This window comes from Ictidomys tridecemlineatus, chromosome 13 (assembly GCF_052094955.1).
Source record: "Ictidomys tridecemlineatus isolate mIctTri1 chromosome 13, mIctTri1.hap1, whole genome shotgun sequence".
Taxonomy (NCBI): domain Eukaryota; kingdom Metazoa; phylum Chordata; class Mammalia; order Rodentia; family Sciuridae; genus Ictidomys; species Ictidomys tridecemlineatus.
Genome location: NC_135489.1, coordinates 77,566,305 through 77,586,412, shown reverse-complemented (window position 1 = coordinate 77,586,412; position 20,108 = coordinate 77,566,305). Strand labels below are relative to the sequence as shown.

The window sequence follows — 20,108 nt, the reverse complement described above, 5'->3', positions numbered from 1 at the left end:
CAGGTCCAGCTCAGGAACTGGGCAGCTGGCTGACCTGAAGCTGACCCTCAGTATTTCTGGTCTTAGTACCCCAGTCCTGGAAAGAGTGAGAGCTGATAGGCTCCTGAATGCTCTAAACACTGTCTCTTGTGCCTGATTTTGCAGCCTGAGGGACACTCTGGTGAGTTACATGGAAACCAAACAGAGCGAAGTTCTTCCAGAAATGGAATCCCAGTTCCCAGAAGAGATACACTGCTGTGCAGCTGCGTCTCTGTATGGAAAGTGGCAGTTGCACGGAAACAGGACCAGCAAGCAAAATAGGACTCTCTACTCTGTCCCTTTATATGCTGGGGACATAGCTCCCCTCCCCTCCACTGTGCCTCAGGGCAGCTGGAAAGACAGTCTTGGCATAGCACTGAATTGAAGGCCAGCATGCACTGTGCCAGCTGATGAATTTTTTTTTCTTTTTATTGATTTTTTTTTAAAATACACAACAGCAGAATATATTACAATTTTTATTACACATATAGAACACAAATTTTCATACCTTTTTATAAAGTATATTCACACCAATTTATGTCTATATACATGTACTTTTGTTGCATTACAATTCTTATTATACATAATCACCACAATTTTTCATATCTCTGTTTGTATATAAAGTAGGTTGACTGGTATTCATGTCTTCATACATGTACTTTGAATAATGATGTCCATCACATTCCACCATCCTTGCTAATCCCCTTCTTCCTCCCTTCCCCTCCCTCCCCTCTGCCCTATCTAGAATTCATCTATTTGTCCCATGTTCCCCCTCTCTACCCCAGTATAAGTCAGCCTCCTGATATCAGAGAAAACATTCGGCATTGTTTTTTTGGGGGGGATTAGCTAACTTCACTTAACATTATCTTCTCCAATGCCATCCATTTACCTACAAATGCCATGATTTTATTCTCTTTTATTGCTGAGTAAAATTCCATTGTGTATATATGCCACATTATTTTTATCCATTCATCCACTGAAGGGTATCTAGGTTGACTCCACAGTTTAGCTATTGTGAATTGAATTGCTATAAACATTGATGTGGCTGTGTCCCTGTAGTATGCTATTTTTAAGTCCTTTGGGTATAGACTGAGGAGTGGGATAGCTGGGTCAAGTGATGATTCCATTCCCAGATTTCCAAGGAATCTCCATACTGCTTTCTATATTGGCTGCACCAATTTGCAGTTCCACCAGCAATGTATGAGTGTACCTTTTTCCCCACATCCTCACCAACACTTATTGTTATTTGTCTTCATAATAGTTGCCATTCCGACTGGAGTGAGATGATATCCTAGAGTAATTTTGATTTGCATTTCTCTGATTGCTAGAGATGATGAGCATTTTTTCATGTATTTATTGATTGATTGTATATCCTCTTCCGAGAAGTATCTGTTCAGGTCCTTGGCCCATTTGTTGATTAGGTTATTTGTTTTTTTGCTGCTTAGCTTTTTGAGTTCTTTATATATCCTAGAGAATAGTGCTATATCTGATGTATGAGGGGTAAAAATTTGCTCCCAGGATGTAGGCTCTCTGTTCCCCTCACAGATTGTTGCTTTTTCTGAGAAGAATTTTTTTTTTAGTTTGATTCCATCCTATTTATTGATTCTTGGTTTTAATTCTTGTGCTATAGGAGTCTTATTAAGGAAGTTGGGCCCTAATCCCAAATGATGAAGATTAGGGCCTACTTTTTCTTCAATTAGACACAGAGTCTCTGGTTTAATTCCTAGGTCCTTGATCCACTTTGAGTTAAGTTTTGTGCATGGTGAGAGATAGGGGTTTAATTTCATTTTGTTGCAAATGGATTTCCAGTTTTCCCAGCACCATTTGTTAAAGAGGCTATCTTTTCTCCAGTGCATGTTTTTGGTACCTTTGTCTAATATAAGATAATTGTAATTTTGGGGTTAATTTCTGTGTCCTCTATTCTGTACCATTGTTCTACCAGTCTATTTTGGTGCCAGTACCATGCTGTTTTGTTACTATTGCCCTGTAGTATAGTTTAAGTTCTGGTATAGTGATGCCACCTGCTTCACTCTTCCTGCTAAGGATTGCTTTAGCTATTCTGGGTCCCTTATTTTTCCAGATGAATTTCATGATTTATTTTTCTATTTCTATTAGGAATTCTATTGTGATTTTGTTCAAAATTGCATTAAATCTGTATAGTGCTTTTGGTAGTATGGTCATTTCGATAATATTAATTCTGCCTATCCAAGAGCAAGGTAGATCTTTCTAAGGTCTTCCTTGATTTCTCTCTTTAGGGTTCTGTAGTTTTCTTTGTATAGATCTTTCACCTCTTTCATTAAGTTGATTCCCAAATATATTATTTTTTGAGGTTATTGTGAATGGGGTAGTTTTCCTCATTTCCTTCTCAGAAGTATTGTAAGTGATATACAGAAATGCCTTTGATTTATGAATGTTGATTTTATATCCTGCTACTTTGCTGAATTCATTTACTAGTTCTAAAAGTTTTCTGATGGAGTTTTTTGGGCCTTCTAGGTATAGAATCATATAATCAGTAAATAGTGCTAATTTAAGTTCTTCTTTTCCTATACATATCCCTTTGATTTCTTTCATCTAATTGCTCTGGCCAGTGTTTCAAGAACTATGTTGAATAGAAGTGGTGAAAGAGGGCATCTCTGTCTTGTTCCAGTTTTTAGAGGGAATGCCTTCAATTTTTCTCCATTTAGAGTGATGTTGTTCTGAGGCTTAGCGTAGATAGCCTTTACAATGTTGAGATATGTTCCTGTTATCCCTAGTTTTTCTAGTATGTTGAATATAAAGGAGTGCTATATTTTGTCAAATGCTTTTTCTGCATCTATAGAGATGATCACATGCTTCTTATCTTTAAGTCTATTGATGTGGTGAATTACATTTATTGATTTCCATATGTTGAGCCACTTGATGATGGTGCACAATCTTTTTGATGTTTTTCTATTCGATTTGTCAGGATTTTATTGAGAATTTTTGTATCTATGTTCATTAGAGATATTGGTCTGAAGTTTTCATTCTTTGATGTGTCTTTGCCTGGTTTTAAGACCAGGATGATATTGGCCTCATAGATTGAGTTTGGAATTACTGCCTCTTTTTCTCTTTCCTGGAATAAATTGAAGAGCACTTGTATTGGTTATTCTTTAAAGATCTTGTAGAATTTGTCTGTGTATCCATCTGGTCCTGGACTTTTCTTGGTTGGTAAGCTTTTTAATGGTTTCTTCTATGTTCTCACTTGATATTGGTCTGTTTAAATTGTGTATATCTTCCTGACTCAATCTGGGCAAATTGTATGACAATAAATTTGTCAATGCCTTCAATGTCTTCTATCTTATTGGAGTATAAGATTTCAAAATAATTTCTAATTATCCTCTGTATTTCTGTAGTGTCTGTTGTGATATTAACTTTTTCATCATGTGCTGCAGGCTGCACAGCGGGGGCCGCGTGAGCCTTAGCTCCGCTCCTGCCCGCCGCTGTTTTCACCTGCCGCCTTCCTGCTGGGCGCTTCCGCGGGTCGCTGTCAGTGCACGCCGGCTTGCGATCCTGCAACCCAGCTGAGCACAAAAACACAAGCCAGTCAAACTGAAACAAAGTTTTATTTTGTGAGAGGCCGTGTGCGTCCCCCTAACAAGCCGGTCCTCACACACGATGTGATCTACCGGACACGGGGGGCTCCACTTCCCCCGGAACACCCTCCTACCATCCTTCCACAACCAATGGCAACTCTCCGGGAGTCCTGTAACTTGAGTTCCCAAATGGGCCTAGGTGAACAGTAGGAGTCCAATTTCCATATAAATGTAATACTTTTGCAGTGGCTCCTAGCATCTGCCCCCTTCTGTTTAATTAAGCAATGGCAATGTGGCTAGGGACAGTGCCTGGTAGGTTGTCCAATTTAACATGTGGTTCTTACCCGTCATGGGAGAACTGACTTTTACACGTCAGTTTCCTGTCTTAGGTTGAATCCACTGTAACCAGATCAACCCGTCACTGACTACCGGTCTAGCATAGCCATGCTTGTGGATAGGCCTAAGCACCAGTGGGGGGGTGAGGTACTTGCCTCACCTCTGTTGGCCCCCAAATTTAACCCTGGTGCCAGTTGGGGGGGTGAGGTTCTTGCCTCACCTCTGTTGGCCCCCAAGTTTTAGACCATCACTAGTAGAAGGGAGGAAGATACAGAAATTCCACGACATCAAGTCAATTGATGGCTCCTTAGGAAGAACAGTAACACTGGTGACACAGCAGCTAAGATATTTCAGCACTACCATAATTCGCTTTATCAACAAATAGAGCACAATGCATACAGGTGATACATAGTCCAGGCAAGTTGTGTAAGCAGTTCAAAGTGGAGGAGTCTATCAATATGTCCATTTCCTCCCAAAGTAAATTAAGTCCTTGATTGAGCAGTTCAAAGTGGAGGAGTCTGTCAATATGTCCATTTCCTCCCAAAGTAAATTAAGTCCTTGATTGAGCATACTTATTGAGTTATATTGATTGATGTATCAGTTTATACAGTTTACTGTGATAGCTATCATAGAAGTTGTAGTTTGGTTTTATCTTAGTCTTCACCGGCACTGGGATGGAGATGGGAATTCTGGCCATGGTGCTAAAGAGACATTATCCTGAACAGAATTATTAAATATAATGAAAAGGAAAGGTGAAAGTAAACAAACAGATCTGTTAACCACCTTTAAAAGCAAAATTTATAACAGCTGTTTACCTAATTTAAATTAAACCATATAAGTCACGTGATTTAATTTTTTTTTGGATCCATTTATATCTATTTATACATGAGCGCTTCTTATAAATGAAATATGGACATACACACATACAGACATACAACACAAAACAGTGCATACATAACATAGAACATATAAGACAATAGTAAATAAAGGCCTTGTAGCTATACCTAGGTGAAATCTCCATTGCAATGTTTAAAAACTTTACAGTTAAAAAAAATAAAACACAGTCAAAAAATAAAACTGATCAGAAAGACATTAACCTAGGTTTGTATGAGCTCAAAAAGAAAGAGAAATAAATAAATAAATAAATAAAATAGAACTTTATGATGTGGGAAAAATGTAATAATAAAATAGATATTGAAAAAGGCACCGTGGTAAATCACTGTTGTAGATGTAAGAATAGCCAAGCTGGAACTCTGGATATCAGCTGTTATGGATTTGAGTCAAATCATCTTCTTTTTCTGTAGAAATTGTTTTAGTTAATCTCTCTGGAATCCAAATTGGTTGCTGTTCCTCCTGTGGAAAAACACAGACGGAGCCCCGACTCCAGACTATTACTGGGTCCGGACCTTTCCATTGTCCTGTTAGAATATCTTTCCAAAGTACCTTAGGCTTATGCACATTTTTCGGATACATATGTCTTTCCGCAGCACTAAGTCCTGATGAATCCAAATTTAGAAAGTTTAGAGTAAAAAGCGTTATTGTAAGTTTATCTTTGGGGGATATATACCCTTTTCCAATTCCCTCCTTTTGTTTTAATAAGTACATTTTAATAGTTTGATGAGCTCTTTCAACTATGCCTTGTCCCTGTGGATTGTATGGGATTCCTGTTATATGAGTAATGCCAGATGATGAGCAAAATTGTTTAAAAGAGTTAGACATATAACCAGGAGCGTTATCAGTTTTTAACTGTTTAGGAACACCCACAGTGGCAAAATTTTGTAAGCAATGAGCTATAACATCTTTAGTTTTTTCTCTGGCATGAAGGGAGCCCATTAAAAATCCAGAAGAAGTATCAACTGTAACATGTAAATATTTTAATTTTCCAAATTCTGGCAAGTGTGTAACGTCCATCTGCCAAATATGGTTAGGTATCAGTCCTCTAGGATTGACTCCAAGATTAACTTGTGGTAAAAATGTCACACAATTTTGACATTGTTTTATTATATGTCTGGCTTGTTCCTTAGTTATTTTAAAACGTTTTTGTAAGGTATTAGCATTGACACGGAACCTTTTATGAAAATTTATAGCTTCTTCTATTGTGGAGAAAATATGTATGTCATGTGTAGATTTATCTGCTAGTTCATTACCCAAACTAAGGGCTCCAGGCAACCCTGTATGTGCCCTGATATGTCCAATAAAGAATGGATCTTTTCTGTCCCAGATTAGAGTTTGTATAGCAGAAAACAAAGAGAAAACAGTAGAGGAAGGAGAAATCCTACCAGCATCTTCAAGGGATGCTATAGCATTAACTACATACTGGCTATCAGAGAATAAATTAAATACAGAATCTTTGAACATCATAAAAGCTTGTAATACTGCATTGAGCTCTACCTTTTGAGCTGATTGTTTGGGTACTAAAAATGTAAAAGTTTGATCAGGGGTAACTACCGCTGCTGTACCATTGTTTGACCCATCAGTGAATATATTTGGAGCATTCATGATAGGGGTTTTTTTGGTCATTTTTGGAAAAACTACAGGATGCTTAGACCAAAAGGACAACAAGGGATTATATGGCAAGTGATTATCAAATGAGACACTAGATTTACACATGATTATTGCCCAAGTATTCAACTCATTAGCTAACTCATCAATTTGATCCATAGTATATGGAGTAATAATTTTATTGGGAGAAATCCCAAACACTCCCTTCGCTGCTTTTATTCCTTTGAGTATTAATTGTCCTACAGCCCCAGGATATCTAGTAAGAATAGTATTAGGGGAATACGATAAATGTATCCACAATAATGGACCTTCTTGCCAAAATACTCCTGTAGGAATATTTTTTGTTGGTAGTACAATAAATAATAAAGGCAAACTTATATCAATTCTATCCAAATGCATATTTTCCATATATGTTTCAATGATTTTTAATGCCTTTCTTGCTTCAGGCGTTAACATGCGGGGTGAATTTGGATCTGATGGACCTTTTAGAATATCAAATAAGGGTCCTAATTCTCCTGTTGGTATGCCTAGGTAAGGCCTTATCCAGTTTATGTCTCCCAATAATTTTTGAAAGTCATTAAGTGATTTGAGTTGATCTACTCATATTTGAATTTTTGGTGGACGGACCATGGTTGAGGATAATAAAACTCCTAAATAATTAATTGGAAAATTTAATTGTACTTTATCTATTGCTATATCTAGATTATAATTTTTTAGTAAGTTTGTAAGTGTGGCATAACATTCTAGCAATGTGTTCTTATCTTTATGTGCTAATAACACATCATCCATATAGTGAAATATTTGTAGTTCAGGATTTTGATTTCTAAGTGGCTGGATTGCTTTATTAACATAAATTTGACACATAGTCGGGCTGTTCGCCATCCCCTGGGGTAAAACTTTCCACTCATATCTCTGATCAGGACCTTCATGATTTAGTGCAGGGATAGTAAATGCAAAATGTGGACTATCCTCGGGATGAATTGGAATTGAAAAGAAACAATCCTTAATATCTATAGTTAACACATGCCAGGTTTTTGGTAAAGCAGACAATTGGGGAATCCCTGATTGAGCAGGTCCCATAATAACCATCTCATTATTAATGACTCTTAAATCTTGTAATAATCTCCATTTATCAGATTTCTTTTTAATGACAAAAATGGGAGTATTATGGGGAGATACGGAAGGTTGTAAATGTCCTTCCGCTAATTGTTGTTTGACCAGATCATGGGCTACTTGTATCTTTTCTTTAGTCAGGGGCCACTGAGGAACCCACACTGGTCTTTCTGATTTCCATGTAATTTTGATTGTCTCAGTGGCCGTTTTTGAAAACCCAATCCATGTTTATTTATTTCTTGATCTATTTGAATTGGTGCTGTCATATCTTGATCTTGTTTCCTTAATCCTTTTTCTTTTCTAAAGCCTTGTTTAGCCCTACTAGTGGGCGCGTTAGAATTGACGTTATTTGTTAATGTCAATCCTAATTGATCTAGGACATCTCGTCCCCATAAATTTATGGGAAGATGGTCCAATACATAGGGCTGTATAGTTCCTTCACATCCTTCAGGATCCCTCCAATCTAATACCATAGCACTTCTATGGGGGTTACTTGCCACTCCTAGGCCTCGAAGCGTTTGAGTGGCTTGTTGCAATGGCCAGTGCTTTGGCCAATCCTGACGAGATATGATGCTGAGGTCAGCACCTGTGTCCAGCAGCCCATTAAAATCATGTCCTTGAATATTTAATTTTAGCATTGGGCGAAAATCTAAATTTAAAGAAAGCATAGCCCAATCTACACCTGTAGAGCCTAATCCCTTGGAACCTCTTTCTACATTACAACTGGAAAATTCATCATGTAGGCTGGGTATTATTAATAACTGTGCTATTCTATCTCCTGATGAAATTACGGATATACCTCTTGGAGAACTGGCTATAATTTTTATTTCACCCTCATAATCGGGATCAATTACCCCAGGACTTATCATAAGTCCTTTTAGTGTAGAAGAACTGCGTCCTAATAATAAGCCTACTGTTCCTTGGGGAAGAGGTTCTTTTATTCCTGTGGGAATGATTTGAACTCCCATCTCTGGAGTTAATACTGTTCTGGCAGAGGCACAGATGTCCAACCCTGCGCTCCCTCTAGTTTGTCTGATGAGGGATCTAATGGATAATGCGTCCTGGGCACTACCTTGATGGTGCTGCTGGGTTCCTTCATTGCCCCGTATATTTGTGGCTTTGGGCCCCGGGGCATTGGGCCCTCCAATTCGTTTTTTGGCAACGGGGCCTGATACCTTTCTCCACGATATCGTGGGTAGACACTTGGTCTTTGTCCATTTTTTGATAACGGAATACCCTCTATGGTGGTTTGAGAACGGCATTCATTAGCCCAATGTCTCCCTCTATGGCATCGTGGGCAAATACCCGGGATTCTACTCCTTTGATACCTAGCTTTGTTAAACCCTCCTCCTATGGGGCAATTTCTTTTAAAATGTCCTTTCTGATTGCAATCATAGCATGTTTTTGGCTTGGTATCTAAAGCCTGTTTTACTTCAGCTGCCATGACTTGTCCTTGTTCATCAATGTCTCTACATAATTTAATATATGTGTTTAAATCTTCATGTTTCAACGGTCTAATGACCTCTTTGCAGCAACGATTTGCTTGGTCATAAGCCAGTTGTTTTATAAATGGCATTGCCTGTTCTGTATTTTCAAATGTCTTAGAGGCTGTTTCAATAAGTCTAGCTACAAAGTCAGCGTAGGGCTCATTAACTCCTTGTATTATCTTAGATAGTTGGCCTTGTAAATCCCCTTGTTCCTTCAAAGTTTTCCATGCCTTAATTGCATTTATAGCGATCTGAGCATATACGCCAGGATCACATCTAATCTGTTGCCTCTGACCCTCATAAGGTCCTCTTCCTAATAGCATTTGTATATCTCTTTCAGGGTAACCTGCTGCTGCATTTCGCCTAGCTGTCTCCCTGCAAAATTCTTCACTGGCAATTTTCCATAATAAATATTGTCCTCCATTTAGCACAGAGTGACACACGCTAGCCCAATCTTCTGGTGTTAAGTCCCAGCTGGTAATAGATTCGACCATTCTGACTGTAAAGGGAGCGGCAGGGCCGTAGGTTTGTATAGCTTCCTTTAATTGCTTTACTATTTTGAAATCTAAGGCACGGTAAACTCGTTCCCTTTCTTCTCCCCGCTCAACTACAGGGCATGCTAACTTTTGGGGTCCTGCCTCAGGATTCCGTTCATCACCTATGGAAACTGAGGGCTGCTCAGCTACAGGTGAAGCTGTTGGTTGAATTACGCCCTCTGGTGATGGAACGGAGTTAGTAGTAGCCTCCCTATCTGTGGGCCATTTTTTCCCTAAGCTTGCCTTCTTCAAATTTTCTTCTGTCTGACTAGCTTGAGGGACCTTTTGTTTTGCTTGACCTAATATGTTTTCTGCCATAGCCTGGACCTCTAACAATTTACTTAACAGTCTTTCGGTTTGTTTTTTACTAGATTCTAATCTACTATAAAGGTAACGTAACCCAATAAGGTAGGATAGAAGAAAGCCAAAACAGAATGAAACAGAAACGGAGAGGAGGAAAATGATTATATCAATTTTTCTTTCTCAGGGCCGAATAACTTCAAACCTTGAGCCAACCATTTTTCCCAATTCGCCTGAAAAAATTGTAAGGCTAGAAAGCCTGAAATAAAAGCCGAATAAATCAAAACAAAAATACCCATTCTGTCGCCTTTCCTTAGGGGCGAGCGATATTACTCACCTTTAAATTTTGGGCGTTCCCCGTACAGGGCCACCAAAATGCTGCAGGCTGCACAGTGGGGGCCGCGTGAGCCTTAGCTCCGCTCCTGCCCGCCGCTGTTTTCACCTGCCGCCTTCATGCTGGGCGCTTCCACTGTCAGTGCACGCCGGCTTGCGATCCTGCAACCCGGCTGAGCACAAAAACACAAGCCAGTCAAACTGAAACAAAGTTTTATTTTGTGAGAGGCCGTGTGCGTCCCCCTAACAAGCTGGTCCGCACACACGATGTGATCTACCGGACACGGGGGGCTCCACTTCCCCCGGAACACCCTCCTACCATCCTTCCCCAACCAATGGGAACTCTCCGGGAGTCCTGTAACTTGAGTTCCCAAATGGGCCTAGGTGAACAGTAGGAGTCCAATTTCCATATGAATGTAATACTTTTGCAGTGGCTCCTAGCAATCATGTAATGGTAATCTTTGTTCTCTCTTTCCTTCTCTTCATTAGAGTGGCTAAGAGTCTGTCAATTTTTTTTTTATCTTTTCAAAGAACCAACTTTTTGTTTTTTCAATTTTTTCAATTTTTTTCTTTTGTTTCAATTTCATTGATTTCAGCTCTAATTTTAATTATTTCTTGCCTTCTACTGCTTTTGATGCTGGTTTGTTCTTCTTTTTCTAGGGCTTTGAGATGAAGTGTGAGGTCATTTATCTGTTGACATTTTTTTCTTTTAAGGAATGAACTCCATGCAATGAATTTTCCTCTGAGTACTGCTTTCACAGTGTCCCAGAGATTTCTATATGTTGTGTCTATGTTCTCATTTACTTCTAGGAATTTTTTAATCTCCTCCTTGATGTCTTCTGTGACCCATTGTTCACTCAGTATCATATTGTTTAGTTTCCAGGTGATGGAAAAATTTTTATGTTTTATTTTGTCATTGATTTAAAATTTCATTCCATTATGATCTGATAAAATGCATGGTAGTATCTCTACTTTTTTGTATTTGCTGAGAGTTGCTTTTTGGCATAGGATATCATCTATTTTAGAGAAGGATCCATGTGCTACTGAGAAAAAAGTGTATCTGCTTGATGCAGGTTAAAGTATTCTATATATGTCAGTTAAGTGTAAGTTATTAATTGTGTTATTATTGAGTTCTGTAGTTTCTTTATTCAACTTTTGTTTGGAAGATCTATCTAGTGGCTAGAGAGGTATGTTAAAGTCACCCAAGATTATTGTTTCGTGGTCAATTTGACTCTTGAACTTGCGAAGAGTTTGTTTGATGAACATAGTTCCACCATTGTTTGGGACATATGTAATTATGATTGTTATGTCTTATTGGTGTATGCTTCCCTTGAGCAGTTTGTAATGTCCATCTTTATCCCTTTTGATTAACCTTGGCTTGAAGTCTACTTTATTTTATGAGTATGGAAACCCCTGCTTGCTTTCACAGTCTATGTGATTGGTATGATTATTTGGAACCTTTCAACTTTAGTCTGTGTATGTCTTTTCCTATCACATGAGTCTCCTGGAGGCAGCATATTGTTGGATCTTTTTTTTTAAATCCAATTTGCTAGCCTTTCTTTTGATTGGTGAGTTTAAGCCATTAACATTTAGGGTTACTATTGAGACATGGTTTGTATTTACAGCCATATTTGTTTATTTTATTAATAACTTGAATTAGTTTTCTTCTTTGATTAGTTTTTCCTTTACTGTACTACCTCCCTCTGATGATTTTCATTACTGTTTTGCATTTCCTCTTCATGAAATGTTTTGCCAAGGATGTTTTGTAGTGCCGGTTTTCTAGCTATAAATTCTTTTATTTTTTGTTTATTGTGGAAGGTTTTTATTTCTTCTTCAAATATAAAGTTTAATTTTGCTGGATACAAGATTCTTGGTTGGCATCCATTATCTTTCAGAGCTTGATATATGTTGTTCCAGGATCTTCTAGCTTTTAGGGTCTGTGTTGAAAAATCTACCATTATCTTAATTGGTTTTCCCTTATATGCAATCTGATTCCTTTCTCTTTTGGCTTTTAAAATTCTCTCCTTATTCTGTATGTTGGGCATTTTCATTATAATGTGCCTTGGTAAGGGTCTGTTGTGATTTTGTACATCTGGCATCCTGTAGGCTTTTTGAATTTGCATTTCCAATTCATTCTTCATGTTTGGAAAGTTTTCTGATATTATTTCATTGAATAGATTGTTCATTCCTTTGGTTTGAATCTCTATTCCGTTCTGTATCCCAATAACTCTTAAATTTGCTCTTTTTTATGCTAGTCCATATTTCTTGAATGTTCTACTCTTGGTTTCTTATCATTTTCGCTGTGTGGTCTACTTTCTTTTCAAGATTATATATTTAATCTTCATTGTCTGATGTCCTATCTTCTAAGTGGGCTACTCTATTGGTGTTGCTTTCATTTGAGTTTTTAATTTGGTTTATTATTTCTTTAATTTTAATTTTTTTTGTATAACCTCTATCTCCTTGTTGAGGTGATCTTTTGCTTCTTAGATTTGTTTATGTAGCTTATTGTCAAAGTGATATTTCACTGCCTGTAATTGTTCTCTTACATCTTCTTTGAGATCCCAAAACGTTTTAACCATGTATATCCTGAAATCTTTCTCTGTCATTTTTTCTGCTATAGCTACCATTTCTTCTAATGTTGTATTTTCTTGATTTGTTGGTGGTACTTTTTTCCCTTGTCTTTTCATGTTGCTCATGTGTCTTCCTTTCCAACTCTGTGGATCTTGTATGTTATTGTTTTTACTCTATGGATTTGTAGTGTTCTTATAGGGTCCCAAGATCTCTCTTTTGTGGGTAAAGACAATGTTAACAGATCCCAATATCAACAATACATCACCAGCTAAATGGCTATAGGATCTGATAGCCACACCCACCACAAAATGGTGATGAAGGTTTTCCAAGATGGAGATAGTCTGTTTCCAGCGCTGCTGATGTGGGGGGAGCTGGGTAATGGCCTTGTGCTGTGGATAGCTAGCAGCCATGTGACTTGTGTGGAAGTAGTGCGTAGTCTAGAGTTCTATAGAGGTTCTGATAGATGATTCTGCTAAGCCGCTTCTGAGCTGTGTGTGGGCTAGAACTTCAGGCTTTGAGTCCGGAGACTTACTTGAGCCCAAAGGCTCTGATTTCTGCATGGATGGTCGCAGTGCTGATCGATGGATTTTTTGAGAGCCACGCTGTTTCTGGAACACATGCAGATTCCAGAACTTTCATGTTAAGTTATGAATATTAAGTAATGAGAAGATCAGTTACTTGAAATTAGTAATCAACCACCTTCCTGTTCATTCAAGAAGCAACAGAAATGAAGAGTCACAATAAGGGTCACTCCCAGCAATGACCTCTGTCAGGCCTGAAGCCTCTTCCTTGTGCTTCCTCACATTGCCACACAGAGGCAGAATGCAGGGTTGTTAGTCTCTTTTCTTCCCTATTCTATTATGCACACACAGAGAAGAGAATCTTAAGTTCTGAGTACTGTGCTCATATTTCTTGGGTTTCAAGATGTGAAAAAAGCACCACACTCTGTCTTCTCACTAATATGAGGAAAGCCAGGGCATCTGCACATGCCTTAAGGCCACTATAACAAAAGCCAACCAAGACCCCACTGTAAGTCACTGCCAGATTCCAAAGCATCAGAGCCAACAACTCTGTGAAGAGCACAGGACTTGGGATACTGCTAAGGTTTTGGTTCCCCTGTGAATAAACTGAAGTAGACTAACAGCCAAAGCACCTTGCAGTTCTCATATTTTGAGATTCTAAATGAAAATTTTCATTTTATGTTAGCTTGGATCAGAGGTAGGCTCTTTGAGATGCCATGAGGAGTAAGCACTGGGTATGTGCATTCTTGGTCCTTTCTTTGATTCTCAACCATGCCACAAACCACTGAGCCTCCAAGCAAGTACAAAACCAGTTCCATTTCTGAAAAAGGGAAAATAACTTGCCTTGATCATATGCAGTGTTTTTCATTGTAAGTTTTTTTTTCTTTTTTTGAAACCCACTTTGATATCCTGGACCTCCAGTTAAATTCCTGTTTCTCACAGCTCAGCATCCATTTGCAGTGAGATCAGGACAGCAGCCATCTACACAATGGAGGCCATGTGTTTCATTTACATTCCAGATAAATTAGGGACCCAATCAATTTGAAATCTGGCCTGTGTACTTTTGAACTACAGAAATATAAAACTAGGGCAAAGGGCACAGCTCAGTTGTAGAGTGCTTGCCTCACAAGGCCATAGGTTCAACCTATAGCACTGAAAAAAAAATGTGGCCTGGCACAGGCCCTGTGCACACCTCCAAAGGCAGGTGCAGAAGAAACAATGCACTCCATTTCCATGAATGGTTCTCACAGTGTCTGATGAAGGAAGTGCAGTGACAGACCTCAGGTTGTAGCTCCTTTCACAGAACATGTGCTTGCATTTAGTGAGTTTTGATGAACATTCCAGACTATGTAGAACCCCAACCCCTCCTACTAGAAGCCTGACATGTAGGAGCAGGAGTACTTTGGCCTTAGATGCCTGGCAGTGGGAGTGCACCTTGCCAGGAACAGCAGTGGCACTCAAACCCAATCTGTTCCTCATTGCCACACCTTCATAGGTGGAATCTGGTGTCAAGTAAATCCTTGGTGTGAAGACTTTTTTCCTCCCTTTGGCCTGAGCATTTTTTCCTCACTGTTATGAATTGTTTTTAAATAAGATGTTTTACTTTGTATGCTATGCTTTCAAAGCTTTAACTATCATATTTAGCATGATTTATACAAAAATACACTGGGTAGCATAGGTAAATTTCATTATACTTTTAATGTTATTTTGATAAAATTCAGTTCTGCTGCTAAATAATCCCTCTCTTTGGGGGCCATGCTACTGTGTATGGCATGTAGACTTCAGCTAGGCTATGAGAACAGATGTGGGTTTTTGTGGAAATATTCTTGCAGAAGTATTCATGAAGTTCAGAAATGAAGAGTACACTCTAGAATGTGAGATGGTAAACTTCTACTTGACAGAACAACAGCAGAACAACTTGTCCACAGTAGAAAAATCTTAAGACTCAGCCATGGGATGGGTATCTTCTGCTTAAAGGGACATCACTGAAACAGCAAAGCCCCAGCTACCAAGGAGTAAGAATAAACTCAGTGAGTCAGGCTGTAGGATGGAGAAGACTTCCTGGTAACAGGAAATAAAGGCAATGAAAGAAATAGAACTTCAAGTCATTGCCCTCAAGCCCTTTCCATCATTAATACTTAGGAGATTTTGCCACTTGTTAAGGGAGACAGTCATGGGATCCTTCAGCTGTTCCTAGATGTTAAGACAATTTTGACTTAATAAACAAACTTCCACTGATGAGCACTGTGAGCAAAACATCAGTTTAAAAGGCCCAGCCAAACTTGCCCAAATTCTGGCATGCCTGCTTGCCCCAGTGTGCACATGGAAAGCATCACTGATTTGATGCCAGAAGCACCGAGTGAGGATACCATGTCAAAGTACATGCAGAGTGCTCCATGGGACACAAGCCCTGAGGCCTGGAACTGGGCACCAGTGGTTCAAACAGCAATTGGCACTCACATCGTGTTCTGCAATGTTCTGACCCCTTCAAGTTCACTAAACATATGCTCAAGCATTCAGAATCCTGGGATTTCTAGTTGGAAAAACAAGCACAAGTGCTTTCTCCTAAGAGAAAATGCTAGCAAAACTCATACCTTCCCTGTAGGGACATGGAGCCTGCTTCCTTCTCAGCTGGTGGAGTGCTTCAGAGAGCCAACTGGGGAGGGCCCTGTGATGCAACAACCTTCTCTGCTCTTGAGGCTGCTTTTGCTTGGGGGCTCCAGAATCTGCAGTGTGCTGTCTTTCCCTTCACATGGCCCCACCAAGGTCAGTATTCCTTCCCTATCACTACCTGTACCCCAAGACACCATGGAACCTTATCCCCTAGGACAGCTACTTCCTCAGAACCCTAACATTAACACAACCAGGCTGATACAACTCAGCCCAGGTGGACCTAAGCATAGTCAGGTCTTGGCTCTCTTGTTTGCCAGCTTGGAAAAGACACTTGATTCTTTTTAGCCTCCATTTTCTCACATACTAAATGTCTCCCAGTTCTGTGGTGAGAAATTAGAGTAGGTAAACAGCAGCACAGTGCCTGGCATGGGGCGGGGTGCTCAAGAAATGGGACACGCCCTCTCCCCAAAGAGAACTTGCCCTACTTTCAAGGCACTGTTGGTTGTTGGTGCTATAGGAACTCTTTCCCAAACCTGAAACTAGTTAGTCCAGTCTAATGCAGTGTTCTTTATCATCCTGTCCTCTTGAAATCTGTATTCAGACTACATGACTTATGCATATATCTTTCTGACTTCTCAGAATATTAAATTGCTATGACTTAAATTGCAATACTTTAGTCTCACTGGCTGCCTTTCGGTGACTCACATAATCAGCCTCTTTCCTATCTCAGGACCTGCTGTTCCCTCTGCTCTCTCAAACTCACCCTTCAGGTAGCCTCTAAATATCACCTCTACATGAGGCCCTTCCCAACCCAAAGCCAGCTCCGGGGTATTATTTTCAGTCAGCACTAGTTGTAGCAGCACTATTATTTATTTTTTAGTTGTAGTTGGATGCCATACCTTTATTTATTTATTTATTTATTTATTTATTTAATTTACGTGGTGCTGAGGATCGAACCCAGGGCTTCATACATGCTAGGCAAATGCTTTACCGCTGAGCCATAACCCCAGCCCGCTGCAGCTGCACTATTTATTCACCCTTCTCTCTGTCCCTGGTGAAACAATGCGAGATCCTAGCACAGCGCCAGGCACAGAGAGCACTGAGTAAATAAATGCCCATTACATTGAGAAGCATGGGGTAAGAGGCAACACTGATCTGGACGTCCAAGACTCCTACTGCACATAAGTTCTTGCTCGCTGGGTGGAGCCTTTCAGTCTGCAAGACTCTGCTGGGAAATGAGGTTCTGCAGTGCCTTGCTGCAGGGCTTAGGATTGCGACCCAAGCCGAACTTAGGCAGTGGCCATAGGAGGTGCGGGGCGGGGAGTCAGGGAGGAACGGGGCTGTATGACCCCTTGCAAGCCTGGTGGCCCTCCTGCCCCACTGTTGGCAGGGGCAGGCCCAGTCCTAGGCATATGGGAGGGCGCTACTCTAGTGCGCGACAGGGAACATGGTCCACGCTGGGCCCGGGCGTGGCTGATGTCGTCCTTCCAGGGGGCAAACCTCCTGGTGGACCCTGACACTGAGGCATCCCAGCAGGACTCGCCTTCTCATGGAGCTTGAGGTGTCCTTCCTGAAAGGCGGCAGTGTCAGCGCCTGTGCCTCCTTGATGGTTCAGCTTCCCAGAGCCCGAGGTAACCCAGAGGGACAGGCAGGGGCTGAAGACCTGGAGCAAAGTAGTAGAATTTTCTCTTTCCTTTTCTCCTTCTTTGCAGTTCTGGTGTCCGAACCCAGGACCTGGCTCAGTGCCGGGCAAGCGCTCTACTACTAAACCAGAACCCCAGCCCGCCTTTCCTAGAATTTCATTAACAAGTGAGAAGTGTTTGAAGGGGGATAAAATAAAAATATAAAGACTAAGGGAATTCTATGACTGCTAAGAACCAAGTCTGATGTTTACCTCCAAGTATGGTTGTCAGCTTTGGGGTCTTGTAGTCTCAGTGACAGGCAGCACACACCCAGAGGTGCCCCAGCTGGAAATCTCTGTCCCTTCCTGGATTCTCTCCTTCCCCTCACATTCTGTCTGATGTCAGCTCAATATTTTCAGCTTTTTCAGTCTTGCTGGAATCTGCCTTCTTGTCTGCTTTCCTTTGGCCCCTTTCCTGTTTGTGTCACCATCTCTGTTTCTGTAGGTTACTAAGACAGCTGAATTGTCATGGGTTCCCCATCCCAAGTCTTTCTTCTTGGTGCCCAGGGCTAGGATAGTGATTGCCTGAAAAAAAAATAAAAGTGAGATCATGTCACCATAAGTCCTCTTTACAGTACTTCAGTGTCCTTTTTGTGACCTACAGGCAATTCAAGTTCACACTTATTGACAGTAGCTTGAAGGCCCTTTGTGATCTGTTCTCTGCTTGGTATGACCCTGTAGGCTGGACTCCCACCACAAACTATCCTTCCCACACCCCACTCCCCACACCCATATCCCATTCAGATCAGCTTTGACTCCCTCACACACCATGCTATGCCTGGCCAGCTCCCACTTCTCTCTTAGGACCCAGTTTAGACTTGCTTCTTCTAGTGAGCCTCCTCATCCAACAAGTCCAGGAGTGGCCCCCTTCACCCTTGTCTTAGTCCATTTGGGCTACTATAGCAGAATGCCTCAGACCAGGTGCCTTATAAACAGTTCTGGAGGCTGGAAGTCCCAGGGTCCTACTATACATACACTCTCTAGAACCCTATACCTCCCCCACCTCCGTTTTTGTTATTGAATCCTCAAGATCTCTTGGTGATAGCTCCTAAATCACAATTTCTACTCCTCTTTTGAGGCTGGGTTGGCAACTGAACACACCCAAGAGAACTGACTTCTCTGTTAGCCTAGAGGGTTGGGATTTATCTCTTGGCCATTTTATCAGTAACATGGTAAGAATCTTACCTGAAAATAACCCAAAATGCGGAGGGTCCACTCTAATGGTAGACAAGAGAAAGTGATTCTTAGTGAACCCAAGCAAGTTGGGCTGCTGAAATCTACAGATGATTTTCCACAGGGACATAAGGGGCATCCTGTGTCCCCATAGGTTGATGGTGGTTGCTTAAATTATAATTTCTCCACACAAGCTCCAAAAACTAGTGAGCAAGAAAGGAAAGCCCCCTCTCATTTCCCATGCCCATGACATAAGAGGAGCCTATTTCAGATGTCACTGTGCCCCCTGGTGGGGAATGAAACAGACCAGCCTGCAAAGTAGCCCAGGCCAGAGAGACTAATGAAAAGACACGTTTAAGAGACTCCACTCTCATGTGCTCTAGGCAGAGGTTGACCTATACGATCTACCAGGCTATAACCATACATCCTCTTCCATTGTGGGGTAGGGTCTTTTGGGTTTTAAAACAGTCTCTTTGCCAGAGAAAAGGAGCCCGAAATAAAGGAGCTGAATTTTAAAAGCTCTCTGGGTAGTTGCCAGCCATTCCAGAAAGCCTGGGCTATCTGGACCCTCTGTCCTCCTCACCTCCTGGCAGCATGTGTGCAAGGGCCTTCAATCAGTTTTCTCCTGTCCCCGCAGCTCCACACAAGTGTGCACTCCCCTCCTCCCTCAGTGTCTCCAAGTTCTCCTGTCCATGGAAACCCCTATTTTCTCTGATTTCCTAGCTCTGAGGGCATGCCCACCCTTCTAGATGATCAGAGGTCTTTTCATAAAGCCAGTGTTGACACCTCACTGTTACGGCCTTCAGGAGACCTGGTTTTCCCCTCCCCTCCCGGTGTCCACGCAATGCTGCCTTTGTGCTAGTGCCTTCCTGGGCCTTGTCTTTGAGCCTCCAGTGGCCTTGCATATGGTGGAGGAGTCAGGGTTGACTTACAAGGAGCTCCAGAAGGGCAAGGGGCAAGCAGGGGTGAGGCTAGCCACCAACCTTAGAAGAGCTCCTGGGAAGAGTGGTTGGGTGTCATACACACCAGATCCCAGGTGGGTACCTTTGAAATTGTAACCAGAAACTCAGTCCTCATCCTCAATGTCAATCCAATAACAAAGACAAAGTCTTGAGAAAAATGAAGATGTTTTATCGCTTTGCTTGCAAAGGAAAAACCCAAAGGACTCCTGTCCCAAAGCCAGTGATTCTGCCCATCATGGGAAATAGGAGTTTTTTAAAGAGGTGAGTCAGAGAAAACTGTGATTAGGGAAGAGAAATCAAGGAGGATAAAGGTCAGGGAAAAGAAGTTTTGGAAAAAGAAAAAAAATGTAAGTTTCAAGGCAATAAGTTATATAGTCAAAGCATTAAGTGAACCCCTGTTACAAAATGACA

The 20,108-nt window shown here is 40.8% G+C and overlaps 1 long non-coding RNA gene across 3 annotated transcripts in view; it reads right to left on the bottom strand.

The window, feature by feature from the left end:
- Window positions 1-481: 481 nt before the first annotated feature.
- LOC144369931 (uncharacterized) overlaps window positions 482-20,108 on the bottom strand; it is an 82,959-nt gene continuing 63,332 nt past the window's right edge. For all 3 annotated transcript variants that reach the window (XR_013429777.1, XR_013429776.1, XR_013429778.1), the window contains one exon: window positions 482-18,087. This is a non-coding gene — a long non-coding RNA (uncharacterized LOC144369931). The remainder of the gene's footprint in view (window positions 18,088-20,108) is intronic.